Below are 20,599 nucleotides of genomic sequence, written 5' to 3'. Positions count from 1 at the left end.
CTGTGACTGCCTGAGGATAACAGGGGTAAGAGACACTGCACAGCAACACTTGGTATGTGCCTGTGTGAGCAAGAGAGAGGTAGAAACAGGTTGAATGTATGCTGCAGGCTTCCTCTTGGCCTCCTGCAGTACTAGGAAGAATTGTACCTCTTTAATCAAGCACATAACTCTAATTAATAATGAGGAAGGCCATCCTGCCGAATTAGGGTTTCCCTGCTGACCCTGCAGGATGTTACTTCTGAATCTCATCAAATCTGCATTCATTCACCCAACAAAACATCGTTCATGAATAACTTTCATTTTTGCCTGATGCTTCAGCTGTCTGCCTTTTCTTCCCAATACCATATTTTCTTGCCTATCTCCATAAATGTAATGCTAGACAACACCTATTTCTTTCACTCTTCTAAAGAAAGTATTAGTCCAAACTAATGCACTTAGTACATGCATTTGCATTTTTACAGTGGACAGGAGAACAAGATATGCATTTGAGAAGAAGAAATGCTTTCTGACAGTGAGGATAATGAAGTAGACTTATTTAGGTAGGTGGTCTCACCAGGACTAAAAGGCTTTAAGAATAGTTTAGACTATTTTTCACCAAAAGTGCTGTAAGGTGTAGTTGAGTCTGTCTGAGGGCAGGAACTTAAATGTGGTGATCATTCAAGATCCCTTGCATCATCATTATTCTTCAATTAATATAGCACAATATATTCTACAAGTTCAACTCATTGCCTGCCACTGTTTCCAGTTATGAGTTTTTGGCGTTGGGGGGACATAAATATAAAAGTAATTAATAAAGATGGTGACATTTTTAGTGACACTTTTAGGTACCTCCAGACATGAGATGAGGTACTAAGCTGTACCTTAGCTTGAAAACATAGTTGTGCATCTCTGAGAGCCCTTCAGCCACCATGGTATTCCATGTCGGAGCTTCCATGGCTCCTGGGAAGGAGCTGTTTCTGTGGGGCTTTGCAATGGCAGTGCTGAGAAGCAGACAGGGCACACAGCTCTCAGCCATCCCACTGCCCTGCAGGTAAAGAATTGAGGCCCCCAGTGTTCCTCCCATAGCCCTTAGATAATTAAGGATTTCAAGCATGCTAAGTTGTGTTAATTACCAACCAATCTTCCTGCTGCATGAGTCTCTCCAGGAGAGGCAGTGATTTCGGACTGCTTGCTGTAGATGCTGTATGCAAGCAGCACTTAGAGCAGATGAATGTTATATCACTGGAAAGTGTGATGTACTCCCCCTGTCAAATTTCAGCTTTGGTAATTAAATTCTTTCCACCTACATTCCCCTTCCCATTTCAATGGAGAGAGGTATACTTCAATTATTTTTCTAAATATTTATGTAGAATTAAGGGGGGGAAACTAAATGTTTCTTGCTGTCCATTCCTCATCTGGTTACAGCTGAGCAGTGAGAGTGTGAGCCATCTCTATCACTACATTTGAATGCTAAAGTGCTTTGAGAACTTTGGGACATAAAAAGCATTTCATACCAAATCTCATCCCCAGAAATGATTCAATAGCTTCTTAGAAAATAATATCTGCTCATGGACTAACATGGAGTCTCTAACATATGCTATAGGTCTGAAACAAGACAAGATGCAGGTGATAAAAGGTGAGCCTGGGCAATCAAGCCCAGCAACTGATCAAAACTTGCATAATGCCAGTGCCTCTCCAGGTCCACAATTTTGGTTTTTTGTTGTTTCTGGGTAATTTCTAATTGAATTGAAGGCTTTTCCTGAGCTTCTTCCAAGCTATTTCTAAAGTCAATGATCTTGTGAATGAACAGAACCTGCTTTCAGTACTTACTTTCCTATATATTTTGGTTTTGGTTTTTGTTTTTTTTTTCATGAGCCCAAGTATCTACAAAAGGAGAAACAGTCAAAGCCCCACATCCAAAGGAATTACAAGAGAAGAAATCCATAGTATTCTTGTATAGAATAAGACCTAGTATAAGCCTATTCTAGCACAGAATTGTGGTGTCTCATTTTTAAAGCTCTGTTTTTTTATAAAGAGCTAAAGCATGCAGTTAAGGAAAGTATATAAGCAGATTTGATTTGCTGCAGAGCAGTTAGCTGGGATGCCAGCAGCTTTGCCCTGCAGGCTGCATCAGCTGGCCCAGCAAGGGACACTGTGGTGACTGCAGGGACATGATGTTGACCCGTCCATGACTGCAGCCCCTCTGTGCCACTGGCTGTGGCTCTGTGCTTTGGTGTCTGCTTAAAACTCTGCTTAATGCCTCAATGTTTCCCCAGCTGGTAGGACTCAGTGTAAGTGCTGGAGAGTTTCTAGAGTTGAATCAATCGTTGCTATTGCTGCTTTCTGCCAAGACTTTAACCTTTTTTTGAAGCAGTTGTGCACAACGTTAATGAGTCTCTGCAAATAGAAGCCTGTATTAAATTGGCAGTGGAGTTTGTGCCCTGGAGTTTGTTCAGACACTAAACGCAGCTGAAGGGAAAGTCTGAGTATTATTCTAAAATGTTAAGTACCCAGAATTTCCTCTCTTCTTCAGCTGATGCACAGCAAGTCATCCCTTCTAAATGACCCTGTTAGCTTGAGTTAGAGGCATTTAGTGTTATGACTCAGCCATTACAAGCTGTATCTTTCTATTTCTCATCTTTCCTTCCACTCTGAGGCCAGCTGATGGATGCAGAGATGGGTGAAATGCCTAAAGCAGGTCTCAGCATGCTATGAGCCCCACAGAACTAGCCTTTATCTACCAGGATTGTGGGCTAAACTGTGCATGGGCCATGTGTGTGCTCTCTGAAGTGTGCACACACCTCTACACATAAACTTCTGCTCAGGATGTCAATCTCTATGGTATTTCTGAAAATTTGCTCAGGTTACTGAGCAAGATGCCTGAAATGATGCTTTGAGCAATCTTCATAAAAAAGGTTTGTTTAATAATCATGATATCTGAAGTCTTGAACAGCATTTCAAACCTTTCTTGCCATATCTGATTTTAGCTCTATTTGCTTCACAGAGAGAATATGCAAATCCCCACAACATGTCTCTACTATGAAATGAGAAATTACCAGAATTTTATTGCTGGTTTTCTTCTCTGCTACCTCCTGGACAAAAGCCACCCTCAAATTGTTTCTCTCATCTGGTTGGTATCAGCTAGGCTGACAAAGTAAAACCATCAAGATCAGAAATAATTACAAAAGCTTAAGGGAAATCTGAAATATGCACATTCTCTGGAAAATAGACAAAGCACATTTTCCAGATCACTGAAACAAGTGAGTATATTCCATATAGGTTTTGTTAAATTATATACTTAAGAAAAAGACACCCTCGTCAATTGGATGGAAGGAATCAAAAGGATTTAAGTCTGAAAGTGGGGCATGGTTTGTGGATTATTAAATGCAGAGAAATATAAAAGACTTTGCAGGATGGAAAAACAAAATGTGACAGGTCTGATCCTCTGTGGCACTCAGGCTTCTGAAGGCACTCATGGTTGATTGGGAAGTGCCACAACAGGGTAGTGGGAGGACCAAGCTCTGCTGGGCAAAGGGGACTGGGGTGAATGTTTCCTGGGGTAAGTGTTTCCAAGGGTAAAGCAGAGGGAGGAATGGATTTTCCAGCATCGAGGTGGGCATGGAAGGATCTATTTCTGCTTCCATGGACCTATAAAATTTCTGCAATATCACCTCCATGAACACTAGGGACTTTCTGGTGGGATGCTGCCAGCTTTTGGTTTCTCCCATCTTCCCCAGTAAGATGAAAGGGAGGGAACCTGATAATCCTGAGTAGAGGTGCTGGGAGAACAGAGATTCCATGGCTCTGTGCTGGCAGAGATTAGAGCTGTTGAAGATGGAGCCATCAACCTTGGGGCTTCTGGACTCTCTTTGGGGCTCATCTAGGAGATGGCTTTCCTCAGTGCTTGTAAGATTAGGCACACTTTGTAGGGAAGGTACCAGGCAGGGAGAGAGGACTGGAGAGCCAGAGAGGCCTTCATATGCCTGGTTCCTGACTGCTGAGGGGAGTGCCTGAATGAGTCAGAGGTGTGGGGGCAGCTCTGCCTTCTCCTGCTTGCCAGGCTGGGGCTGAGCTGACAGCAGCTCTGTCCTGAGAGGCTGCTGAGTGTCTGCACTGTACCCACATGGAGAGGGCAGCAGCCTGGCAGGGCCACACAAACAGGTGTGAGTGCTTGCTGAGTGTGTCCACATCACTGGCTGAGTGAAGAGCAAGTGTTATCTCTTCCAAGGACACAGGAGACTTTTGAGTTCATGGAAACACAGGATTATAAAGCCATCAGTGTAAAATAGTACAGTTTCATTTTCTGAAATGCAACCAGGTAGGTGGAGAGATCAAATTTTGGTCAATCCCTGTATTTTAAAAATAATCACTTGAGTGACATTCAAATAGGTCTAGACATCCAGTAAAATATTGATACAGTTTTTTCATTTCATGATGTTTCAAGATTTTCACATGAGGTTGGGTTGTTTTTTTATAGCGTATGTAGCCTGAAGGTTGGATTTGTTACCTAAAACTTATTCCAAGCGAAGAGGATTTGGCAGCGGAACTTACTTGTTTTTCAGAGATTTCTTTACTTTGCACTTCCTCTGAGGTTAAGCTGCCAAATAGCACAGCTTGGGCTCTTTTACTGGTTTAGGAAACACAGGGAAAAGTTTCCCCTGAAGACCATTAGAGGTTAGATCTCTTCCTCTAGATTTAATTTGCTGAATTCCACTCATACAGAAGGAAGGAGCTTTAGTACTCTTGGCAGACAACTCTATTGTCATTAACAGCTCAAAATAAGCAGTTATGTGGTAACACTGATAAATGACTGCCCTGGAGGGAGTGTGTACTTAAGAGGCATTACCTCAACCGAATTATAAGGTTGGTAAGTATGCCCCTCCTTCTGTGCCAGTGGAACAGGAGGGCACACTGCATCTCAACTTTGATGCATAGGATTTATGCTTCTTCACTATAGCATGTTAGAACAATCATACAGATATTTCCATGCTGCTTTCAAACTGTTGGAAGGGGTATACTAGGGAAGGGGAAAAGCATGCACATTAGTAATGTTTTTATCTTGTGTTTATTATTTTGTATATTTAGAGGTATGGGTTTTTAGAAGCTTAATAAAACTAGCTGTTGCCAAACAAATTGCAAGTAGACCTCCACGTTGATAAACCCAGCAGTTTAGTAAAACAGTCTCAAGGAAGGTGGGGTTATTGAATTTTATTGTGGCATGTTACATAGTTTTCTGCCTCTGAGGTCACTGGGTATGATGTATAAAATTGGGGTCTCTCAGGACATCAGGCACTCTTTCTTCCATTCTTATGCCTCATTTGTATAATGCAGGCTTTTCTAGCTTTGCTAAAGCATTAGTAATCCAGTTGAGTTCACTTAAAAGCTCAGACTTTCCCAGAAGAATATTCATCTTCTCAGATGCAGAAAATCCTGCATATCTTGTGTAATTATCTAGGAGTACTTTCAGACAGAGTAGGATGATGGTCCTTTTGGTTTGGACAAAACATGGGTGTGACATCCAAATTTTTTCAAATAATTCAAGGAGTTAACAGGGTTTCTTTTTGTATTTCCCCTAATAGAGTCTTGTTATCAGCAGAGATGAACATAATTCTTGTTCAGTGCTAGTCCCTGATTCTGAGAGGGCTTACACATATGATTAGATTTCAGTGGAGCAGCTTGTGTATAGATTTAAACAAGAATTTGTTGCAGGGCTGGAGCTATTGTGAATAAAATCCATATTACCCCTGGGATCATTTGATGAAAGGTGTTGTTATCTGTATCACTTAGATAAGATATGTTGCTTTTACATGAGTGCTGTGGTAGTAGTCAATCCATTTTCTAACATTTAGAATAAAAGATACGAACCCTGGATGACCTGAAAAGAGAATCAACATATCACAGGCACTGCATGTAGATTCCTCCCTGGCACAGCTGGCTGACAGGTATTTAATGGAGTTAAAGGTCATACATTTTTGTGTGTGTCAGGCTACAGTTTGCACACAGATCAGGTATCTTTGATTTTTGTATTCACATACACCACTTAAAAGTTCTTCCTGCTGACTGTTACAGAGCTCAGAATTAGCTGGCTAGCTAAATTCACATAACCTAATTTTTCTTTTGTGCTGTCCACTGCCACTGGCTATTACTAGATGTAGCAGAATTGTCAAAATGCTCAATAGCAGCCACTGATTTGTGGCCAGAGCAGGAACACTATGGATAGGCTTGAAAAATGTCATCTGAATAAAAAAGCATCTGCTGCTTTCCTTGGGAGGTAGTGCAAAAATATTGATTTATTTTTCTCTCCATGCATTACAGAGATGGAAGGGAGAGCTTCTTGCAGCTCTTTTCTTACTGGAGGATTCAAACTCATCAGCCTTCTGAGAGCCCAAGATTGAGGCTCTCATTTGCCAGTCTGTGATCCCCGTTATACTCTGTGGTATGAACATCACAATCAGTGAAGCTACCAAGATGGGCTTAAGGTTCTTGACATTCCTTGGAAAAGCAGCCCAGAGTTTCCTTTCTGGTAGTTTTATTAGGAATGTGCCATTTCTTCAGAAAAAGGCTGAAGTCCTGAGTTTATTCAAGATTGCATGGTTTGCATTTGGTTTCAGTAGAATCAGGATTTCACCCAAACTGGTATAGACGTGGTCTCCTCGTAAAGTGCCCACCACCTGAGTGATGTAAGGTGTGTGTTCTTACAGGAGCATGTGCCACATTTTGTACAGACTTGCCTGGTTTCCTCCTCATTCCTACTGAGATACTGCTGTTTGCCTTCATACCCAGCCATTCTATATAGAGCTAAAGAGAAGCTGTATTTAACATGCCTTACAAAGAGCACCACCAGCAGGTTCCACCCTTTTCAGTGATACAGAACTCAGCCAGAGGCTGGGGGTTGGATGTGTCTCAGGGCTAGTGTGTGCACACTCCCAGAGTCAAGGGATAAGAGTGGCTGTGGCTACAGTATAACCCATGTGTGCTGGTTCAATTTCTACTTTAGGAGCAGATAAAACTGGAAATGGCTATTTCTCCCCATGGCTGAAATGAGAACATAGCCAGAGAGTTCAGATACAGATACCTGCTTTGTAGAGACCTGTAATTTGCATACACAATCCTTACTCATGTGTGCTGGGCAGGAATAAAGCCCTAGTGGGATAAGCAGTGCAAAGTCTCATAACCCTAGACTCGAACAATTTTGTGGACAGAACACCTGTCTGTGAGGCACATCAGCACATAACTGTATTCAAAAGTCACCACTACACATGTTAATGACCCAGTTTTTCTTCATTTACCTTCTAGTACAACCGTGTATATAAAAACAGTAAACTCTAGCAACTTTATCTGTAGATTTAATATAGCATATATCAGTTTTGTGCTATGAACTTGGAGCACTTGCCATACATCTCAATGAAGACAAATAAAGTATCTTTTGTATCTAAGGTAGGAAAAAAGTATCTATCTCTAGTGCACTAGGCTCTGCCAGCTAAAGAATGTTGGGATATTTTGACTACAATATTAAGATTATAAAAAAGATTATAAAGTAAGAACTTCTTACTGCCACGTACTGCATGTTAATGGCCAGGAGTGAACTCTGCAGGCTGCAGAGTTCTGTCTTTGTACTGCACTGCCATTGATATTCTCATTAGAGGGAAAGTGATTCACCCAAAGCAGGATGTCGACAACTTTGCTCTTGCCCACACACCTTCTTTAAACTAAGGGGTTTTTTACTGTCAAGGTCCCTCAGGATCTCAGTCAAGGTCCCTCAGTTTATGAGAAACTTCATGCAAGTTTAAAACCTACTCGAGTCTTTTCTTGGTGCAAGTACTTAAGGCTGGTTTCTTCAATTATTTAATTTCCACTTTCTACTAGCAATGACTGGCTTCATTTTTTCTTCAGCTGTTTGGCTTTGTTGCACCTCTGAAACCCTGGTATTGCAGGGTTTTCGTTTGGGGTTTGTTGCTTGGGGATTTTTTTCTGAGGGTCACATCAAGGATAGCTCAGCATATTGAAAAGCAACATACTTAGCAGCTTATCTTCCCCCTCAGACACTGAATGAATAAAAAACAAATCTAGAAAGACATTTAATTCTGACACCTAATAGCATGCCAGGACCAGACACACACTACATACCTGATAAAGCAACAGCCACAATCAGGTGAAGGGCATGGTTTCAAAATGAAGGTTCTTGTAATGTTCTTGTTGTTGTAGAGCATCACAAAATATTAATAGGGACCAGTAAAGAAACAGTATCACTTCCATCAGGAAAATGAAAATCAAGTTCATTGCACAGTCACATGACTCCCGTCAAGAGCTTAATAGATTCCCTTTACTGATGGATCATGCTATATATAAGCAGATGGTCATGATTTTGGGTCCAAACTGTTGGATTTACATACAAAATGTATTTGGATAGCAGGAAGAAGGTTGAATAGCTTTAAATTAAACAATAAAAGCATACTGTATTAAAAAAAAAAAAAAAGAAAAAATATGGAAGCAAGAGTAACAATATTATCTATATGAAAAGCTTAAAGCCTGCAGTTCTGGCAATGTTTTAAAGCTGAGTGAGATAATACATAGTTAAGATTACTCAAATAGAGTAAATTGAAAAATCAGTGGAGTCTTGCTGATTTATAGCAATAGAGCTTTGCTCTTATGCTCTTATGATTTTATTTTCGAGTAAAGATTTCAAATACATTCATTCAAAAATATTTAATAAGCTCTATCCATAAGCCTGTTTTGGATGGTTCTGGTTACACAGCTTGCATCTGAAATTTTCTGTAAGTAATACTTGGTTTTAACCTACTTTTCAGTCAAGCTGATGGAAACCTGCCTGCCTTGATTTACACCCTCAGAAGGACTTGTGTCATAAGATAACTCCTACCTACTGTTGTAACATGATCCTGATCTTACAGCTCCTAAAAGCACACACAAATGGAAAAGCTCATGACAGTGTTGCCTACCTGATTGACTTCAGTCCTGAGCAGCAGTAGACACTGCTGTAGATACATACAGAGAGCTTTATGCCAATGAAAAACCATGTTATATTGATGCCTTTTGCTTCTCGGGATTAATGTGGTCCAGTGTGGATGTCTCCTGGATGCTTTTGCATCTAGATACTGATCCAGTTTTTGGTAGAAGCATTCAGAATGCAGTGTTTGAGAGCAGCATGGGCAATAGCACATGGAGTACTTGCCCTGGAGCTCATGGACCCGTTCAGTTGCCCTTGAATGACAAACTGATCCCCCAAGAGGGATGAATGGGAAGGCAGCCACACAACTGAGACAGAATAACCCTGCCCAGCATCCCTCTGCAGCTCATGGCTAAATACTACATGTTGTTGCAGAGAAAGGTTGCTTGTAGCATCTTATGTTCTCATACAGAGGATAAAACTATTTGCCTGCTGAAAATGTCCTCCCAAGCCTGAGCCTTGTGCCCTCATGAGAAGGGACAGTGCTCCCTACAGCTGCTGTTTTCATTTGGGTGGTTAAATTCCAAATGAATGTAAACTACTGGAGGGGAGCAGAGAAGCTGGAGTTTGTCCAGGTAAATATTGGCATGTAATAATTGCAAGTGAGCTTGTGTTTGCTTCTCTGGGAACGGTTCACGGAATTCATGTACAGGCTTTGCCTTAGCCACAGCTTAAATGTAGCTGTCTCAGGGGAAATATGGAGGTTATTTAATAGTGCCCAGCAATGACACAAAACAACTTAGGGCAGGAGGAGAAGGCACCATATTAAATTAAAACTGCACAAAGCAAAATTTAGGGAGACAGAATGTAATTATCCAGCTTGGACCCTAACCAAGGCACTGATGCTAACACCTTTATTATTAAAAAAAAAAAAAAAGCCACAAGAGCCAGGAAAATCAAAAACAGACAAGACCTTGCTTTCAGTCTCTTTTCTGAAAGATGGCACCTCAAGTAGCACAGTGCCCATTAGCACTGTGCCAGGGTATTGATTCAGTACCTACTAAGAAAGAAGAAGGCCACCCACTGAAGAACATGCATAATTAAAGCTAAAAAAATGAGCTGCTTTCTCTGTGAAATACAGTGCTCTCATAGCAGTGTTTCCCCAGGAATACACCATCAGGGAAAAAAAATAGTTTGCACTTCACCTCCAAGGAATTTTGCAAAGGTCAAGCACTAGAGCCAGCTAGATGCATTATTTAGTGACTTGACCATTTTATTACTGAATATTTAATTAGGTTTTGTTTTACAATCAACTATTTCTATTCATGTTAAAAGAAGTTATCACTAAATCCCATTTTTACTGTGGTAGACAGTGAGACAGAGGCAGCCAAAGGAAACAAATATAACCAGCTGTCCTTGATGTTCAGCAGCTTCTAGTTCCTTTGGTAACTCCCACCTTCCAGTGATTTTCTCAGTGTTATTCTAGGAGATTGCAACAGAAATCTGTATCCTTATTGCTTCCCAGCAGTGTTCTGCAGAAGTACTCCAAATTACACTGTGAGTTCCTGAAGATACATCACCAAGTACTTGCAAGGTTCCCTGGGCATATGGGAATAGAGAAAGGAGAAAATGAGTTGAAGGCAGATGTGGTGGGAGTTTTGTATAGTTTACAACTGGGAGGAGTTTACAACTTCTGTATAGTTTACAACTGTATAGGAATACAGTTTTGTATTCTCTGTGCAAATTAGAGACACACAGACTGGAAGTGACCCATACATTTACCAGAGTTATGATTTCAGCCATGGACTCAGATTCAGTCTGGATGTAGCAATTTGCCCTTTACAGACTGGGTGTCTTCCTGAAGGAAAATCCAGAGATTTCCCCTTGATCAGAAGTGCCACAGTTGATTGTGAAGTCATTTGGTCTGTGTTGAACAGAAGTCCTTTTCAGGCTGAAATTCAGTAAATCTGTATAAGATGGTTACTCAAATACATTTTTTACCTTTATTGGTCCATTGTGCTGTTTTGCTTAATGGGTAGACCTTGAGTTTTAGGAAAACAGACACAGAAGGTATAGATAGCCTTTGCAAAATCTGCACATTGCCATTTATTTCATGTTTTAAAATATGGGCCCTATCCTTGAATGTTTGTGTGGTTTGGTTTGGGTTTTTTTGCTACTAGGATATTTCAACTTTCCTAGGTGCATGTTAAATTATTTGTAAGATTGAAACTGCAGAGCAGAGCCTGCCTTTTATGAATAAATATTATTAAGCACATTATCTAGTTATACTAAGTCCTCACAGGCAGCAGCTTCTACTGTATACATTTTCTATATAATATGCCCTTCAGAGCCTGTGCATTTGCCAATATGATTTTATGGGTATCTGTAGTAAGCTGGAACATTTGAGATTAATAAATTACATAGCAGCATTATTATGTGCAGGTTGTGTTTGCTCCACAGTTACAGCTGAGAATTACTTTCCACTGTAAACCCAAAAAACACAGCTGCCTTTTATAATCAGAAAAGCTCTATCCACTTCAAGTAAAAAGTCATAGCACACAGGACAGGAGAATAAGAGGCTCTGTCCTTGGGCCTCATCTTAAATGCAGAAGTCTATACTGAGTTGAAAGAATTTCAGAAAATAATAAATACAGCCATATCTGAGGACAAAATTCTGAAATTGAAAGTGTTTTTTGCAAACATAGATTTGCATGGGTCCTGCATGAGCAGGTCCTTAATACCATTAAGAACTCGTTTGAAAAACTACTGCAGTTTTCAACATTTATGATTTATCATGGATGAAAGGTTTCTCTCCACAGGATGATTTCTCAACTTTTGGTAGCTCTTATGATCAGTGCTGAGCACTATTCAGATTCCTTACCTGTGGTGTCTGCATGAAAAGAAACATAAACTTTTAATCAATCTTCTTTATATACAGTCTTCCTTTGTTAATGAGCAGAAAAGGCTAGAATGCTTTTCTCTTAATCATATAGTAATTTCACTAATTCCAGCCTCCTTAGTGATCATACTACAAAGCACAAAAAATGTATTTTAAATTTCTTATGAGACAAAAAGAATACTGGTCTTCATTAAGACCCCAGGCTCTACCCATTCTGATGAAGGATCATTAAAATGTGAGTGAATATGTCTGTAACCTTCTTGGCCAGTAGCACACAATTACTGCAGGTGTATAAAAAGAAAAAATAATGATCTGATGCTGCAGCATCACTAGTGCCAAAGATATGGATGTACACAGTGAGTCAAGATCCATTTTACAAGTTGTCAGCGCTGTGTTTGGAGCTTGGATGTGCAGGGGTTTCTGACAGCCAGGGACAAAAAGCAAGCATTGGTTCATAGCTGTGAATTGGGATAACTTAGCTGGAGTTTCATCCACAGTGGAGACTCTCTTGAGTCCTCCACAATGCCTCTGCTGTGGAGCTGTTCTGCCACACCCAAAGACAGTGTGCAGGAAGCTCCCCAGCTATCAGTACTTTTCATCCCATGTTAGCACATGAAGGGTTGATAGTCTCAAAACTATGCTCTTCCTCATCTTAGCACCAAGCTATGCTCCAGCAGGTTCTAGCAAAGCCATCCACAGGGGACTGGGCTTTGAACCATAGCCAGCCACTCCTGCTGCTACATGGGATAGCCACAAAATGGCCCCTGAACTACAGGAGCAATGCTTTTATAAAAATCCTATGTAAGAAGATAGTAACAAAAATATACCCTACATTCATGTACTGGCATTGCTGTAAAGGCTTCTTCATGATTTTTTTAAATTAAGTTCCTTTGCAAAAGTACTTGATGCAAAAAGGTCATATTTTGTTGAAGAGGTACCATCTCGGAAAAGGAGATAGATGAGGGTAAAGCCACATTGACCCTTCTGAATGATTGGCTTGGCATCATGTTCAGTATTTAAAGTAGGGGGAAGAAGGAGGAATGGAGGGATATTTAGAATTATGATCTTCGTCTTCCCAAGCAGCTGCTGGGTGTGATGGAGCCCTGCTTCCCTGGGGATAGCTGATTACCTGCTTGCCCATGGGAAGTGTTACACTAATTCCATGGTTTTTCTTTCCTTGTTTGTGTGGCTTTTACTTTCCCTCTTAAATTGCTTATTTCTCAATCCATGGGTTTTCCAGCTTTTACCTATTCAATTGTTTCCCAATCCTGCTATTGCAAAGTGAGCAAGTGGCTGTTTGGGGCTTGGCTGCTGGCTGGGGTTAAACCAGGACAAGGTTTGTCTACCCTACCCAAAGAATAGCCCTGATTCAGCTAAAATTGCCACTCCCATAAAGAGGAAAATACTTTTTTCTGAGTCTTGGGATTTTGTTATTACTATTGATTTAATAATCACCTTTTTAGATACCGTGGCGACAAGAAAAAAAATTACAAAGGGGGTAGATAATAGGTAGTATCCAGTCCAGGATTTTATCTGATTTCTTTCAGTCTGTTGTAGAGTGATGCAGCAAGATAATAGTACTGACTTCAGTGCAACTCACTGTAATAGGGTGGAGAGTCAGAGTCAGTAACCTTCCCATGGTAGCTCTAGTGAACTCCAGTGTTCACTAAAAGAGAAGATCCATCCTTCTCTTCTTCCTGGTATTTTGTATCTTTTAGTTATGAGCAAAAGTGTAAAGGGCTTTGGTTGTCTTATTTTCCCAAAAGGAATGATTCTATAGAAGACATCCATTACTGCTTACTCTTTAACTAGATTTTATTCCCAAGTGCTGTGTAATCATTAAGTGAGGTTTAATTTAACAAGTGTGCTGCTCTTAGCACATTTTCACTTATGTAGTAGTAAATTAAGTATAACAGATTGTAACTGTTCTCTGTCATTTAGCAGTAAGTAAATCTTCCCATAAATATCTTTAAAACTAAACCAAGGTATTTTTATGGCACTTGCTCACCACTCGTTCTTATTTCTCATCACAGCTTAAACAATTTCCATTTCAAAGAAAAGATTATTTTTAATGCTAAGGTTCAAAATTTCAGTTCATTTGCTTTCTGGTTACTGGGAAGGAAACTGCACCACCTGAGGTATGTCTCACTTGGCCACCTCTGGCAGATGAGCAATGCTTTGATAACAAGGATGGAAACACTTCAGTGGCCTAAGTGAATTCGCTGGATCAATGAGGCATCCCTGCATTTCCACAGTGATTTCTTTCAGCATCTCACAGTTTCACACATTTATATCACAGATTTTGCTTTGGTAGTAATCAGCAGCAAAGTCTCTCAATGCTAAGGGCCAAATCCCAAAAACACAGTAACCAAACAAGAGCCTGATATTTAGAGAAGCACTCACCTTTTTATCTGCCTTCTGAGTTTGGATTGTTAAGTCAAGCCTCTATGCTCATGTCTAAAGGGGGAAAACTTCTGAAAGACTGTCCTTATGTGACACTTCTCTCTGTCCCTATACAGACAGGGAATGACCATGATTAATTAGAATAGCTACTAAAATAATTTCTTGAGAACAATGATGATATTTAACTTCAATATTGTTTTCTCCAGGGCTTTGCCCTGATCCATTAGGATTGTGCACTTCAAAGGGAAAAAAATGGATCTGGCACTTACATTTATACTAGGCTGACATTATTGGTTTGCTGCCAAAGAGGCATATCACAGAGGCACCAGCTGAGGGATCTCAGCCACTGAACCTTGGTGCTAGCCTTACAAGAAATCACTTCAATGGTGACATGGACTATCTCTGTCCTACTTGTCCTTAAAGTTACAGAAATGCCATCTCAAGTTAAGTAAAATCACAGCTTTCTCATATAGGTACATGACCCTTCAGAATCAAACTGATGCCATCAGCTTGTTTCACATTTCACAGCCTCAAGCAAAGTCTTAGAGGATGAAAATTTTGCTTATAAAAATTGTTCTCTATCCTTACTCTCTTATTACCCCCTGCATATCACAGACCTCTTCATAGGACATTATCCTTTCTCTGGAGTTTTCTATATTCTAGCTTCAGGTTTTTTGGTAGTTTGAATTTTTTTTAAGGGCAAAAACAAATATGACATTAAAAATAATTTTTATTCTTCTGACCTCAGGAAAATAATGGTATGCATTTTAAAATAGTTGAATTTTCATTTGAAGTCTGTTTAACCATTGTGGCCTCTGTCACTCAGAAATGTTCTTCCTGTTCTTCTTTGGCACCTCATTTTCTCTCAATTCATGGGGATTTTGGTCTCTAGCAGAAACCAGCAGAGAGCAAAATAGTTAAAAGAGGCTAGTGGAATTTGAGTTGCACAGGGGTGTTACATTAATTATTTTTCCAGTGAGTACATATGTTCTTCTAAATATACAGAGTGATGGCATTAGATGGGCAATAATCAGTGATTTCTCTCAGTAGTTTTAGCTGAATTGTGAAATAGAATTGTTCCCTGGAAGCTTATTTTCACTTGGCAAAAGGAAATACATTCATTAGTCATGCAACTGCAAAAGCAAAACAGAACAGGAATTCATCCAGCATTTTCAACACTACCATTTTTTAACATGTAGAAACTTTTATTTTCCTTTATATGCATCATCAAAACAAAGTCTTTCTTTTGGAACTTGGGAATTTTTTTGAGGGAGGATGTTTTGGAAGTGGCCCACTGTCACAAGAAAATTCAATAAATATTGCTGCATTTAGAACCTGGATTTCTGTCTGGGTGACTTGTATGTAGAACAGTTATGTGTCCACTCTTCTTAAGGATTTTATTTTGTCGATCCATGTTATTTAGATATTTATTATTTCAGTTCTTATGCTATTCTGAAAATGGAGAGAAATATTTATAGAGCATGGTATTTTTACAAATGTAAATATTTTTCATTTGTAAACAGTACTCCTTAGAGCCTGTAGAGAAAGGCATGTGTGAGCAAGTCTAACACAAGTTGTTTTACTCCTGCATCTCCATAACATAACCTTGTTCCCAGTTCATGTGAGGCCTCTGTTTGTCTTGTACCAGTGTATTAAACTTTGCCAGCAGAGATTTGATCTTTATTATGTTTATGTGGCTCTACTTAAAGTTATAAAAGGGCAACTTCTTTAGGACAAACTTCTCTCAGTAGTGGTGCTTGTCTTACAGTATTTTGAGAGCATGTGTTTCCCTCTCAGTCTTTCATTGACAGCCATATGTCAGGGAGTGCTGCAAGCAGACAGCCCAGAGTCACTACAGGTGTCCTGGTGATAAGAGACTGTTATGACTCTGATTGTAAGAATATTTGAAATTTTCATCAGATATGTAGTATTAAAAGCATGCTGCATAAATTATGAAAAGAAAAATGGAAAGTAGCAGAGTTGTTTAACACCTTAAATAAAAGGACAAAAAATAGATGGATCAAAGAAGCCTAAAAAGCAGGTCTGTTTGCTCTTTTTTCATCAGATGTTACTTGGATCCCAGGGGGTTTCATTATCCAGATGGAAAGTGCGGGGCTTGTTTATCAGAGAGCCAAGGCTTGCACTGAAATGACAGCCTGGTCTGCAATCCCCTGGGATGGTGTGGGCAGAGCCATGGGCACAGCTGAGCTCACTGACACCTCACCTTTGACTGGGATCCTTGGAAACCCTGGTAGCACAAGTTCAAGACTTCACACTGAGTTTCCTCAGCCCTTCACTGAGAACAGGGCCTTTGACTGCAAACCCCTTTTGCCAGCCTTTGATTTCCTGTCTGCACCATGTGGCTGCTATCAGTTTACAAATACAGAAAAATTAAAATTGGTTTATGAACTGTTATTATTGTAACTGAGTCCTGCTATTAGCTAGGTCTAAATGCTTTTATATATTCCACACCTCTGTTGCCCTTTGAGATTTTTAACTGTTGTTTTCTTGTACATTAATAATTTCCTTGTATAATTGTTCCCAAGAGAATGAGCTGAAAGAATTATGAATTAATTTGCATCTTTTAATGTACTAATAAACTTTGCAAGTAGAAAATTCACTCCATCCAGGTGGAAACCAATCACTTTAAATCAAAGCTTACTGAATTTCAAACAGGTTTTTTTTTTTGAGAAGTTGGAGAAGAACAGTGCTCTGCATGTTAAAAGTAATTAGAAAGCACAACAGCAATTTCAGACAAAGCCCCGGGTCATTTTTTTGCTGCAACATAGAGTTCACAGGCACTTAGGAAAATGAGTATTTGTTGTATTTAAACAAAATGAATAGCAATTTCTTGGAGGTTGAGAGGTCTCAGGCTGTAAATGTAGATTTCACACTTTCATTGAAAAATATTTTTAAACTGTTTTAGTGTTTTTTATTGTCTGATGTAAATAAATAATTCATGGTATAGCCTCTAAAACAGGGTTCAAGAAAAAGAAATGTTCTTTTATGTACAATTTATTCAAATAGAATTTTGAGTGAACAAAACATTCTATCTCGTATATTTATTTATAGACAAACAATGTCAGGTCCTTGTTCACCAAAGCACTCACCTTCATTTATCTCTGAGCACTTGAGGAACTAAAGCTCTTCTCCCAAGTAACTAAAGAAACAAGTTCTGAGCATCTACTCTGAGTTTAATACATGGGAGTGTTACTCACATAGTTACTGTCAAGCTTAAGCTATTTATTGAACTGGTGATTTGACATCCATGTTTATTTACCTTCATGTATTGTAGCCTTGGTAAATCTGGGAACAGAAATGCATTCTCTAGCCTCCATTCTCCAAGTGAGACACAAAATATATAATTATATGATATATAATTTATATATAATATATAAATAAATATATAATGGAGAAGACAGGTCTTGATATCCAGCTTCTGATTTTGGAAGTTTATTTTAGTAGTTGATAACGTTAAGCATAAACATTTGACAGGGCAAAAGCCATTTGTTTAAATGGTTATAAATTGTAGAGGCCAGAATGAATCCCAGCTGGTTTGGGACACAAGGGACAGTGCAGAAGGGGGAAGGGACTGAGGAAGGACAGAGCGAAAGCAAGGATAAATCACGGCAGGTTTGGCAGCGGGCAGAAGAGCTCTGGAACTGTGGCCAAGGGGAGGCCAAGGGAACGTCACAAGAGGTGAGAAAAGGCCAGGTGGGCACGTGCTGGGAAAGGAACAGGAGTTCGAGGAAATGGGGGTGCCAGGCCAAACAAGGGGTACTGCTAATAAGGCAGAGGGAGCTGTGCCTCTTCCCTGAGGCAGCAGATGCAGATTAGAGGCACAACTTCATCAGGATTACTGATACGGCAATAGAGAAACAAACCTACAAAAAAATGTTCAATACAACCTGGATGATGATTCCTCTCAGAAAATAGAAAAACAGCATAGTTTCTAAAACCATGGCCTAAATATGAATGATCAAGAAACTGAATGCAGGAATTTTTCAGCAGATATGGATGTTTAGACTGTTTATCCCCCTTAGGGCTTTGAAGAACATAAGCTTCTTTACCAGCATAGCCTGATACAACATTCCTTTCTTTAGCATGTCCAAGAAGGAAAACATTGTATTGACTGAAGAAACCTCCCAACAGAACCGTGTCTCCCACAATGCTCCCAGGCACGCAAGTTTCCACACGCTCTACCTGAAAGAGTTTTTCTGTTGTAAGTTTGAAGTTTGCAGAGTGCTTGCAAAGCAACCTTGTGTGTGCTCAGAGCACTGTTTGTCATGAAAAGTACTGACAAGAGCAGAACACCCTAGCAGTATGAAAATACAGATTTTAAACAGTTGCTATTTTTATTATTTGAGATGTATTGTTTGACTTTTCAATCTGATGCAGAGACTGCAAACAGATCATTTGTTTTCCATTCTTACATGATTTTTATACAAATGGATATATATATATATATTTTTTTTTTATGTCTGTAGTAATTAAAGGATATTTTTCCTGTGCTCAAAACAGCATTTTTACACACAAAAACATCCAGCTATCCTTTGAACAGCCCAGAAGACACTATTTGATGCCAGAAGGGTCTGCCATGATGGATAAATTTTATTTTAGCAACAGATAAAACATGTAAAATTCTTTATAGCAGGCAAACTTACTCCAATTCCAGACTGGAATTACTTTTGCTTAATGTAAATATATATGAAAGTCTTCAAAATATACAAGCTGCAGTACAAATTTCAGTGCAATGCTTCTTGAAATTAGCAAGGTGAAAATTTCACACCAGAAAGGAGGGAAGACACCTCAGAGCCAGCACAGTTCAGTACCACTGAAATGAGGCTGCTGTCTATTTGAGATGTTTTGAGATCTAGCCAAATAATCTAAGACCCTGACAATTATCACACCTGTAGAAAATAGGGACACTGCTTCATTCCTGGCACTAGATCTTGGTGTGCACAAATTCCTGCATGGAAGGATTTTTTCTTCCATGGTAAAGTAATACTCTATTTAATGACATTTTTTTCTTGCCAGGATTTAAGAAAGTCATCAGTACTGTCTCCCCAGACTTTCCTCCCCACTGCAGTGTTTTATGATATCTAAAGTAAGAACATGGTGCCTAATGAATATTCATTTGTCACATGAATACCAGCAACAGATTAAGTCCAAAAGTCCCCTGTAATCTGCTGGGAGAGATATGTGGAGTGCTGGAGTCAGCACAGCCAGAAAACCTTCTAAATATTTTTCTTCAGAGCTAATTTGAAAACTTCAATAGCAAAGTTTACCCTAAGGAGAAATGGTGCTAAGCACAGATTTATTTCTTCCCTGCTGATGAACACAGACATGTGAATGACTGAGATGTTTTTTTCTTGCAGGAGGGTGCCAGAGCTGCCAAGTTAAAAGTGTAAGCTTCAAAACTGGCATTGACCCTATTTATTAGCACAATAATGGGCTTGTTGTGGCTCCCGTGGCTTTCCAGCATTGCAGAGGGCTAAATGTAAGTGTGCTTTTGCTGTCAATGCAGGCAGCTGGCAAGGCAGGGTGTGTGGTTGAAAATACACCCCGTGGTGTCTCCTGGAAGATGCCAGCACTACTTGGGATCCTCACTTTCAGGGCAAGGCAACACAATCTCTTCAGCAACTATTTCCCTCTGAAACTTTATTTGTTGAAAACACATGATGTTTCTTTTACAGGACTTGTGGGGCAGAGACTGGACGAGTCCCTTTTGGAGTCAGCAGTCAGACCAGCTTTCCCCTTGGGCAAAGCTCCATTGGAGTTGGAGACCACCATCCCTTAAGCCCTGGCATCAGCCATTTATGGGAATGTCACTGCTGGGAAGTAGCAGGGCTGGGAAGCAGGGGAAGAAGGGCTGTTTCTCACCTGGTTCCTGCCTGGAAGAGAGGCAGGGTTTGGAGCCTGACATCAGGAAACTCAAGTCCCCTCATAATGGTATTTTCTGATTTTGCAGAATTTCTAATTAGAAGTTAACCCTCTAATATCAAACTCTATTTGACCTTCCCTAGAGAATAAGATTTCTAACACATGTAAAACATGTTGTTAAAAACATGGCCTATTGAAAAGAAAAACAAGTTTTCCTGTTTATACTTTTGATTACTGAGGAATTGTTCACCTATTTTCAAAAAACAGTATCTTCATGAGGTTTCTTTTTTATTACTGTTATTTTTGTTGCTTTGAAAATAACTTTTTTCACAACTGTTTACTGTTTTCCAAATACCTCTTATTGGTGCACATCAGTCCTAAAAAAAGCCAAAAATGCTTCAGATCCTTCAGGATTCATCAATACTTTATAGACTCATAGAATAGCTGAGTTTGGCAAAGACCTCTAGAGATGATCTAGGCCAACCCTCCTGCATAAGCAGCTTGCTTAGGACTATGTACAGTCAGCTTTT

At 39.6% G+C, this 20,599-nt stretch overlaps 1 long non-coding RNA gene across 1 annotated transcript in view; it reads left to right on the top strand.

The window, feature by feature from the left end:
- LOC144246566 (uncharacterized) overlaps positions 1 to 20,599 on the top strand; it is a 33,491-nt gene that overhangs the window by 11,520 nt on the left and 1,372 nt on the right. The window contains exon 2 of the long non-coding RNA XR_013340224.1: positions 19,883 to 20,138. This is a non-coding gene — a long non-coding RNA (uncharacterized LOC144246566). The remainder of the gene's footprint in view (positions 1 to 19,882; positions 20,139 to 20,599) is intronic.

Source organism: Lonchura striata, chromosome 7 (genome assembly GCF_046129695.1).
Source record: "Lonchura striata isolate bLonStr1 chromosome 7, bLonStr1.mat, whole genome shotgun sequence".
Taxonomy (NCBI): Eukaryota; Metazoa; Chordata; class Aves; order Passeriformes; family Estrildidae; genus Lonchura; species Lonchura striata.
Note: the sequence above shows the minus strand (reverse complement) of the source record. Positions and strands in the feature narration are given on the sequence as shown.